The following is a 12,644-nucleotide window of genomic DNA, read 5'->3' on the forward strand; positions in this document are numbered from 1 at the left end:
GGAATTGAATTGAATTTTGGTGATGCCCTCCTGAATCATCAGCTCTACATGGATCCACATGCAGAGTCAAATTCTTATGTCTGTATTTACCCTCACCAATGTCAAAACAGTTATAAGGAATTAACAGAGCACAAACATTATTACCTGTTACCTTGTACTTCATAAAAAACAATAATAAGGCTAATAATGACACCAACAATAATTGTAGCAGTGGGTGTTGAGCAGGATCATGGGGGAGCAGGTGACTTACAATCACAGATCCATAATTTACACAAACAACTCTCAGTACACTAAGGGTTTTGTTGCTGAGTAGTAGTATTTTAAATTGTAGTCTGGAGTCTAGTCTCTAGATGCTTACACATGAGAAAAATGATCTAATTTCCTATCTCTTGTCAGTACCTGTGCTGTAGCATTTTGGTTCAACTGGAAGCTTTTCAGTTATTTGGACATCCTAATAATAACAAAGTGCAGTAATCCAACCTAGAAGTAACAAATGCATGGACTAGTTTTTCTGTATCTCTTTGAGACAGGTTGTGCCTGACTTTTGCAATGTTAGAAAAAATGCTGTCATTGAAGTTTATTTTATGTGGGAGTTAAAGGATGTAGCCTGATCAAAGATAACTCTGAGAGTCATTACAGTCAGGCCAAGGCAGTGCCACATAAAGTAACTATATCATTAGATTATGTGTTTCTGAGGTGCTCAGGGTCAAGTACAATAACTTCGAGATTTGTCTGAGTTTAATTGCAGAACATTGCAGGTCATCCAGTTTTTAATGTCCTGAAGGCATGCAAGTGCCTAACTAGTTGGTTTTAAATATAAATGTGTATCATCTGCATAACAATGAAAGTTTATGGAGTGTTTCTGTCTCTCCATTGCAATTAGGAGGTCATTTGTAGCTTTCACCAGAGCTGTCTCTGTGTTGTGAAGCACTCTAAAGACTGCTTTCCTAGGCTGTTACAGAAAAAGGGAAGGTTGCATCTGGGTCTGTAGCTGGTTAAAACACCTGGATCAAGAATAGGATTTTTGAGAAGTGGTTTAATTGCAGCTGCTTTAAAGGGCTGTGGTACATAGCCTGTTAATAAAGAGATATTGCTTATATAAAGTGAAGAAGTGCTAATGGTAAAACTTAGTTAAGCAGCCTTGTTGGGGCTGGACAAGTTGATGGTTTAGATGAAGAAATCATTGTAGCTAGTTAGTAGAGGTTGATATAGGAGAAAGATGGTTAAAATATACTGTATATATGGTTTTATAGCTGTTTCTAAGGTTCCTGTGTTTGAGGATTAATCTGTGCTTGTTGAGGGTAGGAAGTGATATTTTGTCTCTAATAATACAATTTCATCAATAAAGAAGCTCATGAAGTTATTACTACCGAGAGCTATAGGAATACATGGATCAATACAACTATGACTCCCTGTCAGCCTGGCCACACTGCTGGAAAAAAACATGGTTGTTTTTATTTTCCTCTGTTTATGATGAGTAATAGGCTGCTCTGGCACTACAGAGGGCCTTCCAATATGTTTTAAGATCTTGCCAGATTATGGTGTTTGGTGGGACACTGTATCCTTTCAAGTTTTTTGCCATGTTTGCTTTAAGGTGTGGGTCTGGGAGTTAAATCATGGCACTAACCTCTTTTGTTTTACTGTCTTCTTCTTCAGAGCAGCAATAGAGTCATGTGTCATTCACACTGAGCCTGCTATAAACTATACTATAAACAAAATGGCCACTTTGGGAAGGACTAAAGTTACCATAGGAGTCCTCTGTTATATTGGGACATGGCATTGAATTAAGTGCTGTTGGAATCACTTACTTAAATTTAGCCACAGATAGACATCTAGTGCAGACTTTTGTGCCTTATGGCGTGTAGTCCAGTAATTGGAATTCAAAGTAATTAAATAGTTTTCTGATAAAGGAGGAGTCTGTAGAAGGACTATAGTACGTTCAATTTTGATGCCATGAGTCAGAACAGGGTCGAGGGTGCGGTTAAAAGAGTGATTGGGTTTATTTACATTTTGAGAGGAGCCGATTGAGTCTAATAATGAGATAAGCATAATGCTAATGCTATCAATATCAATGTCCACATGAATATTAAAAACACCTACTATAATTACATTATTGTGAGGACTAAACTTGAAAAAAAGAGTTAGAATTTGTATAAAAATTCAGAGTACAGGCCAGGAGGGTGGCACTAACAGATAGAGTTGGCTGTTGTGTTTTTCAGGTTGGTTGTGAATAACAAAGAATAAGCCTTTATGATTTAGTTTAGGTTTAGGGTTGATTAATAGGATTGAGTTGAAGTTGCAACTCCAACTCCTCGGCTGGAATTTCAGTATTAATGAATGGGGGGAGTGGATCCATTTAGGGGTGGGGTATTCAATTAAAATTCAAAGAGGTCAAGTTTGACAAAATGTCCTCAAGCAAAGGTCTGGATTGTTGGTCTGGGGGAGCGAACTGGAGGGAAAATAAATAACGTCTCTAATAAAAAATATAATATTCTTATCTCATTTCAAGGAAAATAAGGGATGTAATAAGTAATAAGTACATAGCAGGGATCATTTGATAAATGAGCATGAGTGTCTTGAGTTTCTTCTTTTGTGTTAACTCCATTTCACAACCATTTTTTTAATAAACAGTCTCAACGCATCTTAACAATTGAACAAAACCTCTGGTCTCGTCTCTCCCGTGTGTGTATCTCACACAGACTTGAATGGCAATGATTGACTGAGTGGCATCAGGTGAGATTATTTACAATGCAAGCAATTAGTCTGTGAGTTCCCTGGGCTGCTAAAACAGTGGCGTAAAGGCTTGAAAAGCTGCACTGGTTAAAACAGAATTCAAAGGTTATAGGTCCTGGTCCTGATAGGACTGCATCTGGGTCAGCACCCAGATGCAGTCCATTTATTAGTGACCTCAGTTTTATACTAACATATTCTTCATGACACAGCTGGGTTTCAGTAAGACAAAATAGATCAATATGATAATCTCATATTCAATCAATTACTAATACAGCTTTAGATGATAGAGATGTAATGTTTGAGAGTCCAGATTTAACTCTATTTTGTTGTACTGTTGCAGTGATGGTGTTAATTTTTATAAGGTTCTTATAAGTAACTCCTCCCCTGTTTTTGATTTAATTAATTTAAGTCATTGGGGGCATACACAGTCTCTGTGGGGTTTTGGGTGGGTGACTGTTCTAATGGAAGCGCAGAGAAGCGTGTAAGACTGCAACTCTGCCTCCTGGTCTCAACTCTGGGTTATCATGGTTTTGGTCTACCAATAAACTTCATCAGATTTCTAGAAATGAGAGCTGCTCCATCAAACGTGGGATGTATGCTGTCTCCCCTAATCAGAGCAGGTCTTCCTCAGAAAGTCTGCCACTTATCTACAAAGCCCACATCATTTACTGGACACCACCTTGACAGCCAGCAGTTGAATGATGACATACGGCTGTACATGTCATCACTGGTCAGATATTAGCAAAGACCCAGAGAAAACTATGAAATCCAACATTGTCTTTGCAGATGTACACTGATTTGACAATAATTTTAGTGTCATTGATGTTAATGTGAATAACAATTTTACTATAATTACACTTATCCTGAGCCAGCAGTTTAAAATAGGAGTCATCGTCGCCTGCTCTGGCTCCAGGAATACATTTCGACTATGGCTGCCAGTGCTGCTAACTTCTTGTTTCTCGAGATTGAGCTGCCATTAATCAGAGCAAGTTTCTCAGGGGGTGTGTTTACTGAGTGGGGGGAATCTGTTTGAAACATGAACTGGTTGATGGTGAACCATGGGCTTCTGCTTAGTGCTACACTTCTTTTGGGCAGTCACCCAGCCGCCTTGGCTTCCTGGGTTCCCTGCTCAGGAACTGCCAGGTAGGGAGTAGGAGCTACGCTGGGTTGCCTCGCACTGGCTACTGGGGGGTGGCTAACTATGCAGCTGATGACTGGGTTTCCATGGTGCTGAGCTGCACCTCCAATTCAAAAGTCAGAGTCTAACTTTATCGTTTCACCAGTGCAGAAAATTTGTCTTTGTCTCACCAATCAAGACAATACAGAACACAGAAAATACAATAGGTATAACACAGTAAAAATAAGAAACACAATATGCATCACAAATCATAAGCAGTAGAGTAATATGCATGCAAAAGCTGATACAACTTAATGAAAGCTTCTGGAATGGGGACAGTTTAATGTGTTTGTTCATTATATTAACTGCACATTGCACAAAGGATCCTTTATATCTTTTTGTTTACCAGAAGTGTTGTCTCAAAGGCATTAACTTGAATTCAAATTTTTAGTGTCACTAACAAAAGACAAAACTTTGCTGCATATAGCTGCATTGTATAGGGCATCTTTTAGTTCAGCTACTATGATGATCAAATGAAATGTTATGGAGTCTGACTGAAAACCTGCATCTGATTTGCTCCTTTTATGGCACAGATTTAGATGATTTCCTTTGCTTCCATCTAATTTAAAAACAAATGTAACAAGTGTAATTGCATTGAAAAGTTTGGAACTGAGAAATCATTTCTAACAGTGAAAAATCCCCTTACAGACCCTTTAAATTGTGTGATTGTCGACATTTACAGAATGTATGGTGACAAAATTACAGAATCAATTGGTATTTCGATAACAACTTTCTAATCTAGCACACAGTATGTGGTTTGACTGTCATCATGGAGCATAATAACTATCTTACTCTATCCTGCACAGGCTTTCTGCAAAGCTGACACCAGCAAAAGGATCCATCTTACCCATTTTATAAATATTTCAGTTTGTATTTCGCATTAAACCTGCAAATTACTACATAGTTACATTAATTCACATGGATATTCAAGGGCAAAGGTGTTTTACAGCTATGGTTTGTTTGCAATACAACAAACAGAAGCACAGAGACACACACCTGACCTGTCCTGATCGAGGGTCAACATTCCCTCTTGCTGCTTGCTCTCAGGGTTTGTGGAGTGTAGCTGCACGCTTCAGCACCATAAGTGGTGTGTGGCTGTGCTATGGCTCTCCCCTGCGCAGCCTCACTGTCGCCTGGACAGTGAGTTATCCACATCCTCCATCACCCCCCTGTCTCAGCAGCCTAATGTGGTGTGGGCTTGTTGTGGCTTGGAGCACACAGGCCTGCCTGGTCAGCCATTAATACTGACCCATTTCCAGCAGCTGTCTAGAATTAAGAGACAGAAAGGCATGCTGAGAATTATTTTCCAAAAGATTTTGGCTTTGTTTTGAACCTGCAACATACACAAAGTTTTGAAGAGTTAAATGTCAATGTGTGCATTTTGTGTAGAATGTTTGACAGATTCCTGCTTTAAAGTCAACAGTACAGGTGCGAATTCATGTGTCTCCTTCTGTCTATGTTAAGTTTGTATTTTCTTTCATTGTACTTACTTTTAAAACATTTTTCCTCCTGGCAGTCTGCAGGCTGTAGAAACTCTTCTAGAGATTAGTCCTGTGAGTTTCATAATGCTTTTGTTGCCTTTAGCCTGTTTCTCCCTTGCAGAAGGTGCTTTCTGAGCATTTCTTACTTTTGTTGCAGGGTATTACTTTCAGTATTGCATCAAAGTTCATCTAATTTGTTGTCCCAATTTCCCTTGCAGCCGCCGGTCAATCATTGGGGAAATGTTTCAGAGGAGCTCCAAACATGAGAGAGGAAATGAGCCGAGACGGATGTGCCCAAAAACACACCGTGGGAGATGGAAGCCAACGAGACAAAGGCAGAAATCAGGTAGGAAGGATGAGAGGGAGAAGAAACTGAGACAGAGAGAGAGGAGAAGGCAGGTGAGCTATGAGCGTGCTGACCTTCCCTCTCGCTGTCAGAATAAAATAAACCCAGCAGCCCCTGCCCCTCTAGCTGGATCAGACTGCTAGTCCATCAGCTGTCCCATTAACATGTCAGAGCAAACTAAACAAAAAAACACAAAGCACTGGTGAGCAAGAGGACGGATGGATGGATGCCTTAGCTTAGAGGACGACTGGCCGTATGGATGTGTAGTGAGAGATGTACTGCTGAGCATTGTGGATCTGTCATCAGTCATTTCTCTCTGTCTCGCTTTCTTTTTCTCTTTCTGTCTGCAAACAATGGCACAGCCATGCACCAGCACCCACAAGCCAGGCACAGAGAGGTTAGGGATTGTATCTAGCTGCTTGCATGGAATATTATTCAAGATTATAAAAAAAAAAACAACCTCTCCTGAAATATTATTAGAATCTTGCGTCTTTTAGTCAGCACAACATTTAAGTGGGTCACATTTTGTGATCTTATAAGCAGCCCTAAATTATGCTCCAACACTCCCCCTTCGTCTCATCTGCAGTTCACAAGGTGCAGAAGAAGATGGAGGGAGAGAGCCAGGCTCGATGACTGAGCCTCCCCTCGCCAGGATGCAGATTGTCTATTTGTTTATATGTTTGGACTTTTAATCTTGTCAAGTGGGTTATAGAGCACAGCTGTCGGTATACAAAACCAGTGGGGTAGCTGATCTAATACATAGAGCTCTTTTTTTACCTCCCTGCATGCCCCCTACTCTTTTCCCTCTGTCTGCTTGTCTGTCTCTGCAGCACAGATGGATCTACAGTGGCTCCTGGTGGAGCTCTGAGGTACTGTACTGAGGACTCACTCCACGCAGTGGATGTGTGAAATCCTTGACCTAGTTCTTCTTCCTCTTGTGTACATTGCATGTCTCTTGTTAATCAAATCAGTGTTTGAAAAACTGGTAGACTTTTCTCAAAATGAATAGCAGATGAAGGGGACTAGAGCAGCCTCCTTGGTTTGACAGATTAGCCCAGATCCATTGATTTTAAGTAAGAGAACATCGCAGCAGACTGGCACTGAGCACAGCTGCTTTCATGGATTCTGGCATCTGGGTGAGGGTTACATCATATGAGAAAAGCTCCACCATATTGTGCTGTATATGTGAAAGATGTGTAGATAAAAAAAAAAATATCCAGAAGGATTTTCCTCTTGTAAGCAGGCCTACATGAAACATACAGACAGCAGGTTTTCCTGTGATAATTTCCACCTCTTGGGGACAGCTGTGAAGAAATGTATTGTTCATACATTAAGTCCATGGCAGCAGTGCTGTGGAGGGATGCCTTTTACTCACAAAGAGTATTGATTGAGTCAGTATACATGCAAAATCTTCACAGATCATTAGATCCTATAGGCTTAAAGTAAGTAAATCTTTTGCTACATTCCAAGGAGAGAGGGCACAGCAAGTCATCGTGTTTCTGGAGCTCAGACGCAGTTCACTCTCCTCATTTTCTCCTCTTCCCACTATCTCTGCTGGCCAGAGGTAGTCTGGGGAATTTTGCGCTGCCTGGTGGAAGGCTCAAATCACACAGTCTGAGAATTACTTAACTGGACAAACATGAGGTCTTTGTATATGCGGTTGGTATTTGGCTCTGTGTTTGTACACATGTTTACCTCAACCTGACTTGTCTTATCTTGCCTGCGTTCGTCTTTCCAATGGTTTTCAGTGTAAATTTGCCCTCGTGAATTAGCTTAAACCTTTTTGAGACTTTTTTGAGACTCTTCACTTTCTATTTTTACGTGCATATCTCTTCCTCTGGAGTCAGACTGTGTATGGATCTAGAAACTCTGTGGCTCAGTGCGTCTTTCTGTGTATGTTTAATGAATGCCACGCCATTTTGGAAAAATTATTTGCTTTCTTTTTGATGCCACTCTCATGTCTGTACATCAAATATGAAACCACAACCACTGATCATAGCATAAAGACTGGAAACAGCAAGCCTTTTCAGAGGCAAAAGTCCATCAATCAGCACCTTTTTAGAATTTACATATTAATAAATGTTATCCAATTTATTTAATTTGTACAAAAACCAAAGCATAACTAATGCCCTGGAGTCTTTTGACTCTGTGAGATTGCCAGGAAACAAAGAAATAGTCCAGCAGATAACTGCTCTAAAACAAATAGACCAGCAAACATTAGTCAATTAATCGATTAGACTAATTAACAGCAACTGTTTTGATAATTTATTATTATAATAATTTTTCAAGTAGCAATGCTAAATGGTCTGTAGTTCCAACCTCTCAAATGTGTTTGATATAAATGTAAACTGAATATCTTTTGGACCATTGATCAGACAGGGCAGCACGTTTGTGATAGGCATCTTTTTGTACTGTTTTACGACCAAACAATTCATCGTTTAAATGATAAAATAATTGGCACACCAAGGGGTAATGAACATCATTGTTAGTTGCAGCTGTAAAAACCACAACATGTCATTTTCACAACTCAGTTGTAGCACAAATGAGGCAGACAAGATACAACAAGGTAATTGGTGAGATTAAAGGTGCTTGTTTCCCCCTGTTTTCAGTCCTTATGCTAAGATAAGCTAACCAACTGCTGGCTGTAGCTAGTTATCCTCTAATTCTAGGCAAGAAAGCAAGTAAGCTTATTCCCCAAACTATCCATTCTTAATGAATCATATGTGTAAATAAACTCTAGTTTTTAGAGAAGAAATGCCAGGTAAACCCACCCCTGAGACCATCTCTCTGACCCTAAGAGCAACCACAACCCAATTCTTTATGTCACAGAGAACAAAAAGTATACATTAATAAATAAAAATTTGAAATGTAATTTCAGCACGTTGAAGATAAAACACCCCCCTGATATGGTGTTGGGAGGGGTCAAGGCAGTGCCACATGTGGCAGGGAGGTTGATGAAGGGCCTGCAGCTCTCTGACAACTTATTTTCGGTGGGTTTATCCGTCAACCATGTTGATTCCATTAGCTGGGACCTGACAGCGAGTGGCTGTGCTCCAAGCTCTATCAGTCTCACATCAGAAGCTAGTGAAAGAAAGAGGACTGGAGAAATAGGGAGAACGAGACGGAGAGAGGTAAATAACAGCTGCACCTTTTACTGTATAACTCCTCACCCCCACCACGAGTGATAACAGTTTGGAATGGCATGATATAGCCTGACATGAGCATCTAAAACCAGCATAAACAGTCATAAGATTAATAGTAGTATAATAATGACAGGGCAAAATTTCACATGAATATGGTGACAGTGACAATGAGAATGAAGTTGACAAGAATGATGACAATGACCATTATGGCAGCATTAGAGACCAGCAGCATTATCCTGTCCCTGCATGAAGTGGGTCGAAGCCCTAATGCCTTCTTTGTGAATGTGACAAAGTATAAAGCGTCTGCCGCTGCTGCTTTCTTATACCCTTTTCCCACGCACAGCCATAAATCTCCTCCTCATTTACTGCTCACAGGATTGAAATTTAGTTCCCCGGAAACTGGTTTTAAAAAGACACTTCAGGTCTGGCAAGTTATCAGATTAGGCAATACCCATCCCCATTTAGGCTGGCTGAATTAGATCTGGGGAAAAGGGAATGGGGTCAGACTGCCATATTTCATCTTTAAACCAAAGCTCATATTTTTGCCTGAGATTCCTCACTGCCCCGCTGTCTTCTTGAAGACATCCTGTGCTTGAATGTACTCCCAAGTCCGAAATTACCTTTCTTCTGTGTCTCAGTCCATCAGCCTCGACTTGTTATTACAACTTCCCCTCAAAATGTGCCAGGGATAGATCCATCCAGTGTAATGATGATGGAAGTCACACTAAACAGGTCGGCGGTGTCTGTCACGGGCAGAGGGGCAGCTTTAACTACGAATAAGGTGCAAAATGACTGATGAGAATGAAACATTACTCATTTGGGGGGTAATGAATTTGAACATGATTAAAAGGCCTTTATTCTGTTGAGCTCACACCCAAACAATCCAAGCTGGAGGAACTGGCTCAAAGTCAGGGTTTGACAGAACAATTTGTATGACGCTTGAGAACTCGCTAGCTTGAGAAAGCTAATTAAAGCTTTCTGAATGGTTCCTTGACCTGTAAAATCTGCTGGCCAGGCAACCGTGAGAGAAGACAGAACAAAGTAGAAATCTTGATTAAAACTCAATAGAAAGTCACTAGTGGAAGTGATTGTTTAAGCCTGTTCCAAGTCATGTGGGTTGGACACTGTAATGCCTAATTGTAGTTTAAGCAGCAGCTGTTGGGGGGATGGATGAAAAACGCGTTACACCAGCAGGCTCAGCCTAATTGAGTAGTGAACATAGAAGTACAGGAGAGGGGCATTCCTTGTTACTCCTTTGGGTAATAGCTAACAACAAAAAATTATTATTATTTTTTTAACTGCACAGTTTTTTTTAATTAGATGATGAGATGTCCACATACAGTTAAAGTACACTTTCAATATTCTGCATTACATTTTTAAGTAATTATTTTGTTAAATCAGGGAGAAAAAAGTATACATTAATAAATATGCACTTGAAATATAACTTCAGCACGCTGAAGTTAAAACACTCCCCTGATATAACTTAAGTAAAGTTCTTATTTTGTTATGCAATTCTTTCTGTGGACAAAATCAGACCTGCTTATCAGTGTGGTTTGGATCCAGAACAACTTGACTTTGTTAAATCATTATTAGCAATACTATTAGTGGCATCTAATACTTACCTGATTTGTAACTGTGTTTTCATTAAAAACAAGTAAGTAATAATTTTTGGCTAATACAATTATTTTAACAAATATACAGTAAAATAATATTACTCAGTCCTCTAAAACTAAATTTAAATAAAGAAATTGTTATCAAAACTTCACCACAAACTTAACAGAAGCTTATTATGATGATTTTTCCTCTTGGACATAAGGTTTGCTAGTAATGTATTTTTCAGGTTGGGTCAGTATACCAAACAACTGAAAAGACCAGGTAGAACAGAAAAGGCAGCTTGAGGTGTGTGTGATCTGTAAAATGCATCTTTTAGCTGCAATGTTTCACTCTGCCGAGGACGTCCCTGTGATTGAATATATTTCAAAAGTCACCGAAAGGGTCAGTCACTCTGCAAGCTGATGCGTCATGAGAATTTCGTTTTATAGAGTTCACTCCAAGGCAAATCCTTCTAGAGTGAGACACACATTATGTTTTATTCAGCGACCCTCTTGCTCTGACATTTTAGAAACAATAGGAAGTGTGGATGTGTGAAGCAGCTTAAATGCAGCGATGTCCACACTTTCAATTTCTACATGAAATTCGGCTTGAGATGCGAGACCACAGCCAGGCAGGAGTAACTGGGAAAGGGGAGTACCTGTAACAATCTCCTTGACCTTGGCTAAATAGAGGTGGAAAGGAGGACCAAAAGAAGTCAAGAATAAGAAAGTAAAAGTCTTTTTTTTTTTTTTTTTCAAAGGGTGAATCCCACAGGTGTTCCTCCTGTCTGACCTCGACAAAATAGAAGAAAATGAGCTAAACTCATCACCGTGCCTGTAGGAAATTTCCAGTTGGAGACAGAGAGCAGAAGGGGAAAGGAGGTTAAGGGCCTCCGTGGAATTAGACGCGATGTTCCCCTGACTGAGGGCTTTGGAAGACATAGACGTTCACACAGGGGATTGTCTGGCAAAAAACGGGATCATGATCTGAGATACTGTGATGCATAAAAGATTTAATCTGCTGTGTGGCATCATTTCAATTTACACAAGCTGTCTCAGTTACAGAACTTTTGTTGCTGGCCAAGTAAAAGTTAAGTAAGTAAGTTGCAGTTAAAACACTGGAGCAGATATGTTTCATATTCAGGACTGAATACATAATATTTCTGTCCAGGAGAATCAATAACTGTTAAAACTGTGGAGCAAACTGCAGGAAAACAGTTTGTCTGTTAAAGCTGCAGACTGTGAAATTCACTGAATGAAGGTTGGAGAAACACCCAGAAAATTTCATAGTCGGGGGATTGCGTTGTTTTCTCTTTTTGCACACTCAGCCTTCTTTATTTGATTTTCACATCTTTTTCATCTCTTCATATCATATTTATACTGTTTTTATTCTGCCTCTGTCTCATTCCCTCTCTCCCACACACACACACATGCACACGCACGCACATATACACACTGTGTGACGAGTTCGACACGATCTTTCATTCAGGCCGGCGTCTGAGCTTAATGTGGTCCTGGGCTCCTGAGTTCCCTTCAAATGAGTTTTTCTATTATGCCTCTCTCCACCCTCTGCAGGGCTATTCCCTCACAGCCATGTGGTCATGTGTGAATACTAAGCTGCCAACATCACTATATGTGAGTCAGGGTGTGAGAGTGAGATAGAAATAATCGGGTTTGCTACAGGCTTGCATGCTACTGTAAAACAAATCAGTTGATATGTTCTTATGTTCTCTGGGACTATACTGTACATCTTGCTTGGTACTACTTCTTCTACCTACTATCACAACCATGCATAATGTCTGCAATGCCCCCCCTGTGGAAGAAAGATGAGTCACTCTGTGCAAAACTTCTAATAGAGTCCCAAATTAAATCACGCTCATTGATCATCTCCCCTCTTTATCTTCCTTCTGTGATTGTGTGTTCTGATCCCCATTCTGTTGCTCTGCTCATTAGCATCCCTGCAAACCAGCAACTGATTCCCCAGTGCTGCTTACACTCCTCAGCACCCTGACATTGATCATAGGTCTCCATTTACCAATACAGGGACTCAAAGGCATTATCGTATGCACACATGGATTCATATCTCAGGCACACAAGCATGCACATACATACTGTCATGCATACCATATTACCTAGAATATATACCCTGCTGGTGTCGAGGAATGCAACTGA

General features: G+C 40.1%; 1 protein-coding gene across 1 annotated transcript in view; it reads left to right on the forward strand.

The window, feature by feature from the left end:
- The window catches only part of col9a2 (procollagen, type IX, alpha 2), a 125,198-nt gene that overhangs the window by 35,027 nt on the left and 77,527 nt on the right, over nucleotides 1-12,644 (forward strand). The window contains exon 2 of the mRNA XM_071500844.1: nucleotides 5,610-5,737. The gene's annotated coding sequence lies outside the window, so the exon portion shown is untranslated. The remainder of the gene's footprint in view (nucleotides 1-5,609; nucleotides 5,738-12,644) is intronic.

Source organism: Trachinotus anak, unplaced genomic scaffold (assembly GCF_046630095.1).
Source record: "Trachinotus anak isolate AG129_WGS33_773 ecotype Australia unplaced genomic scaffold, CSIRO_AGI_Tana_v1 ptg000016l, whole genome shotgun sequence".
NCBI lineage: Eukaryota > Metazoa > Chordata > Actinopteri > Carangiformes > Carangidae > Trachinotus > Trachinotus anak.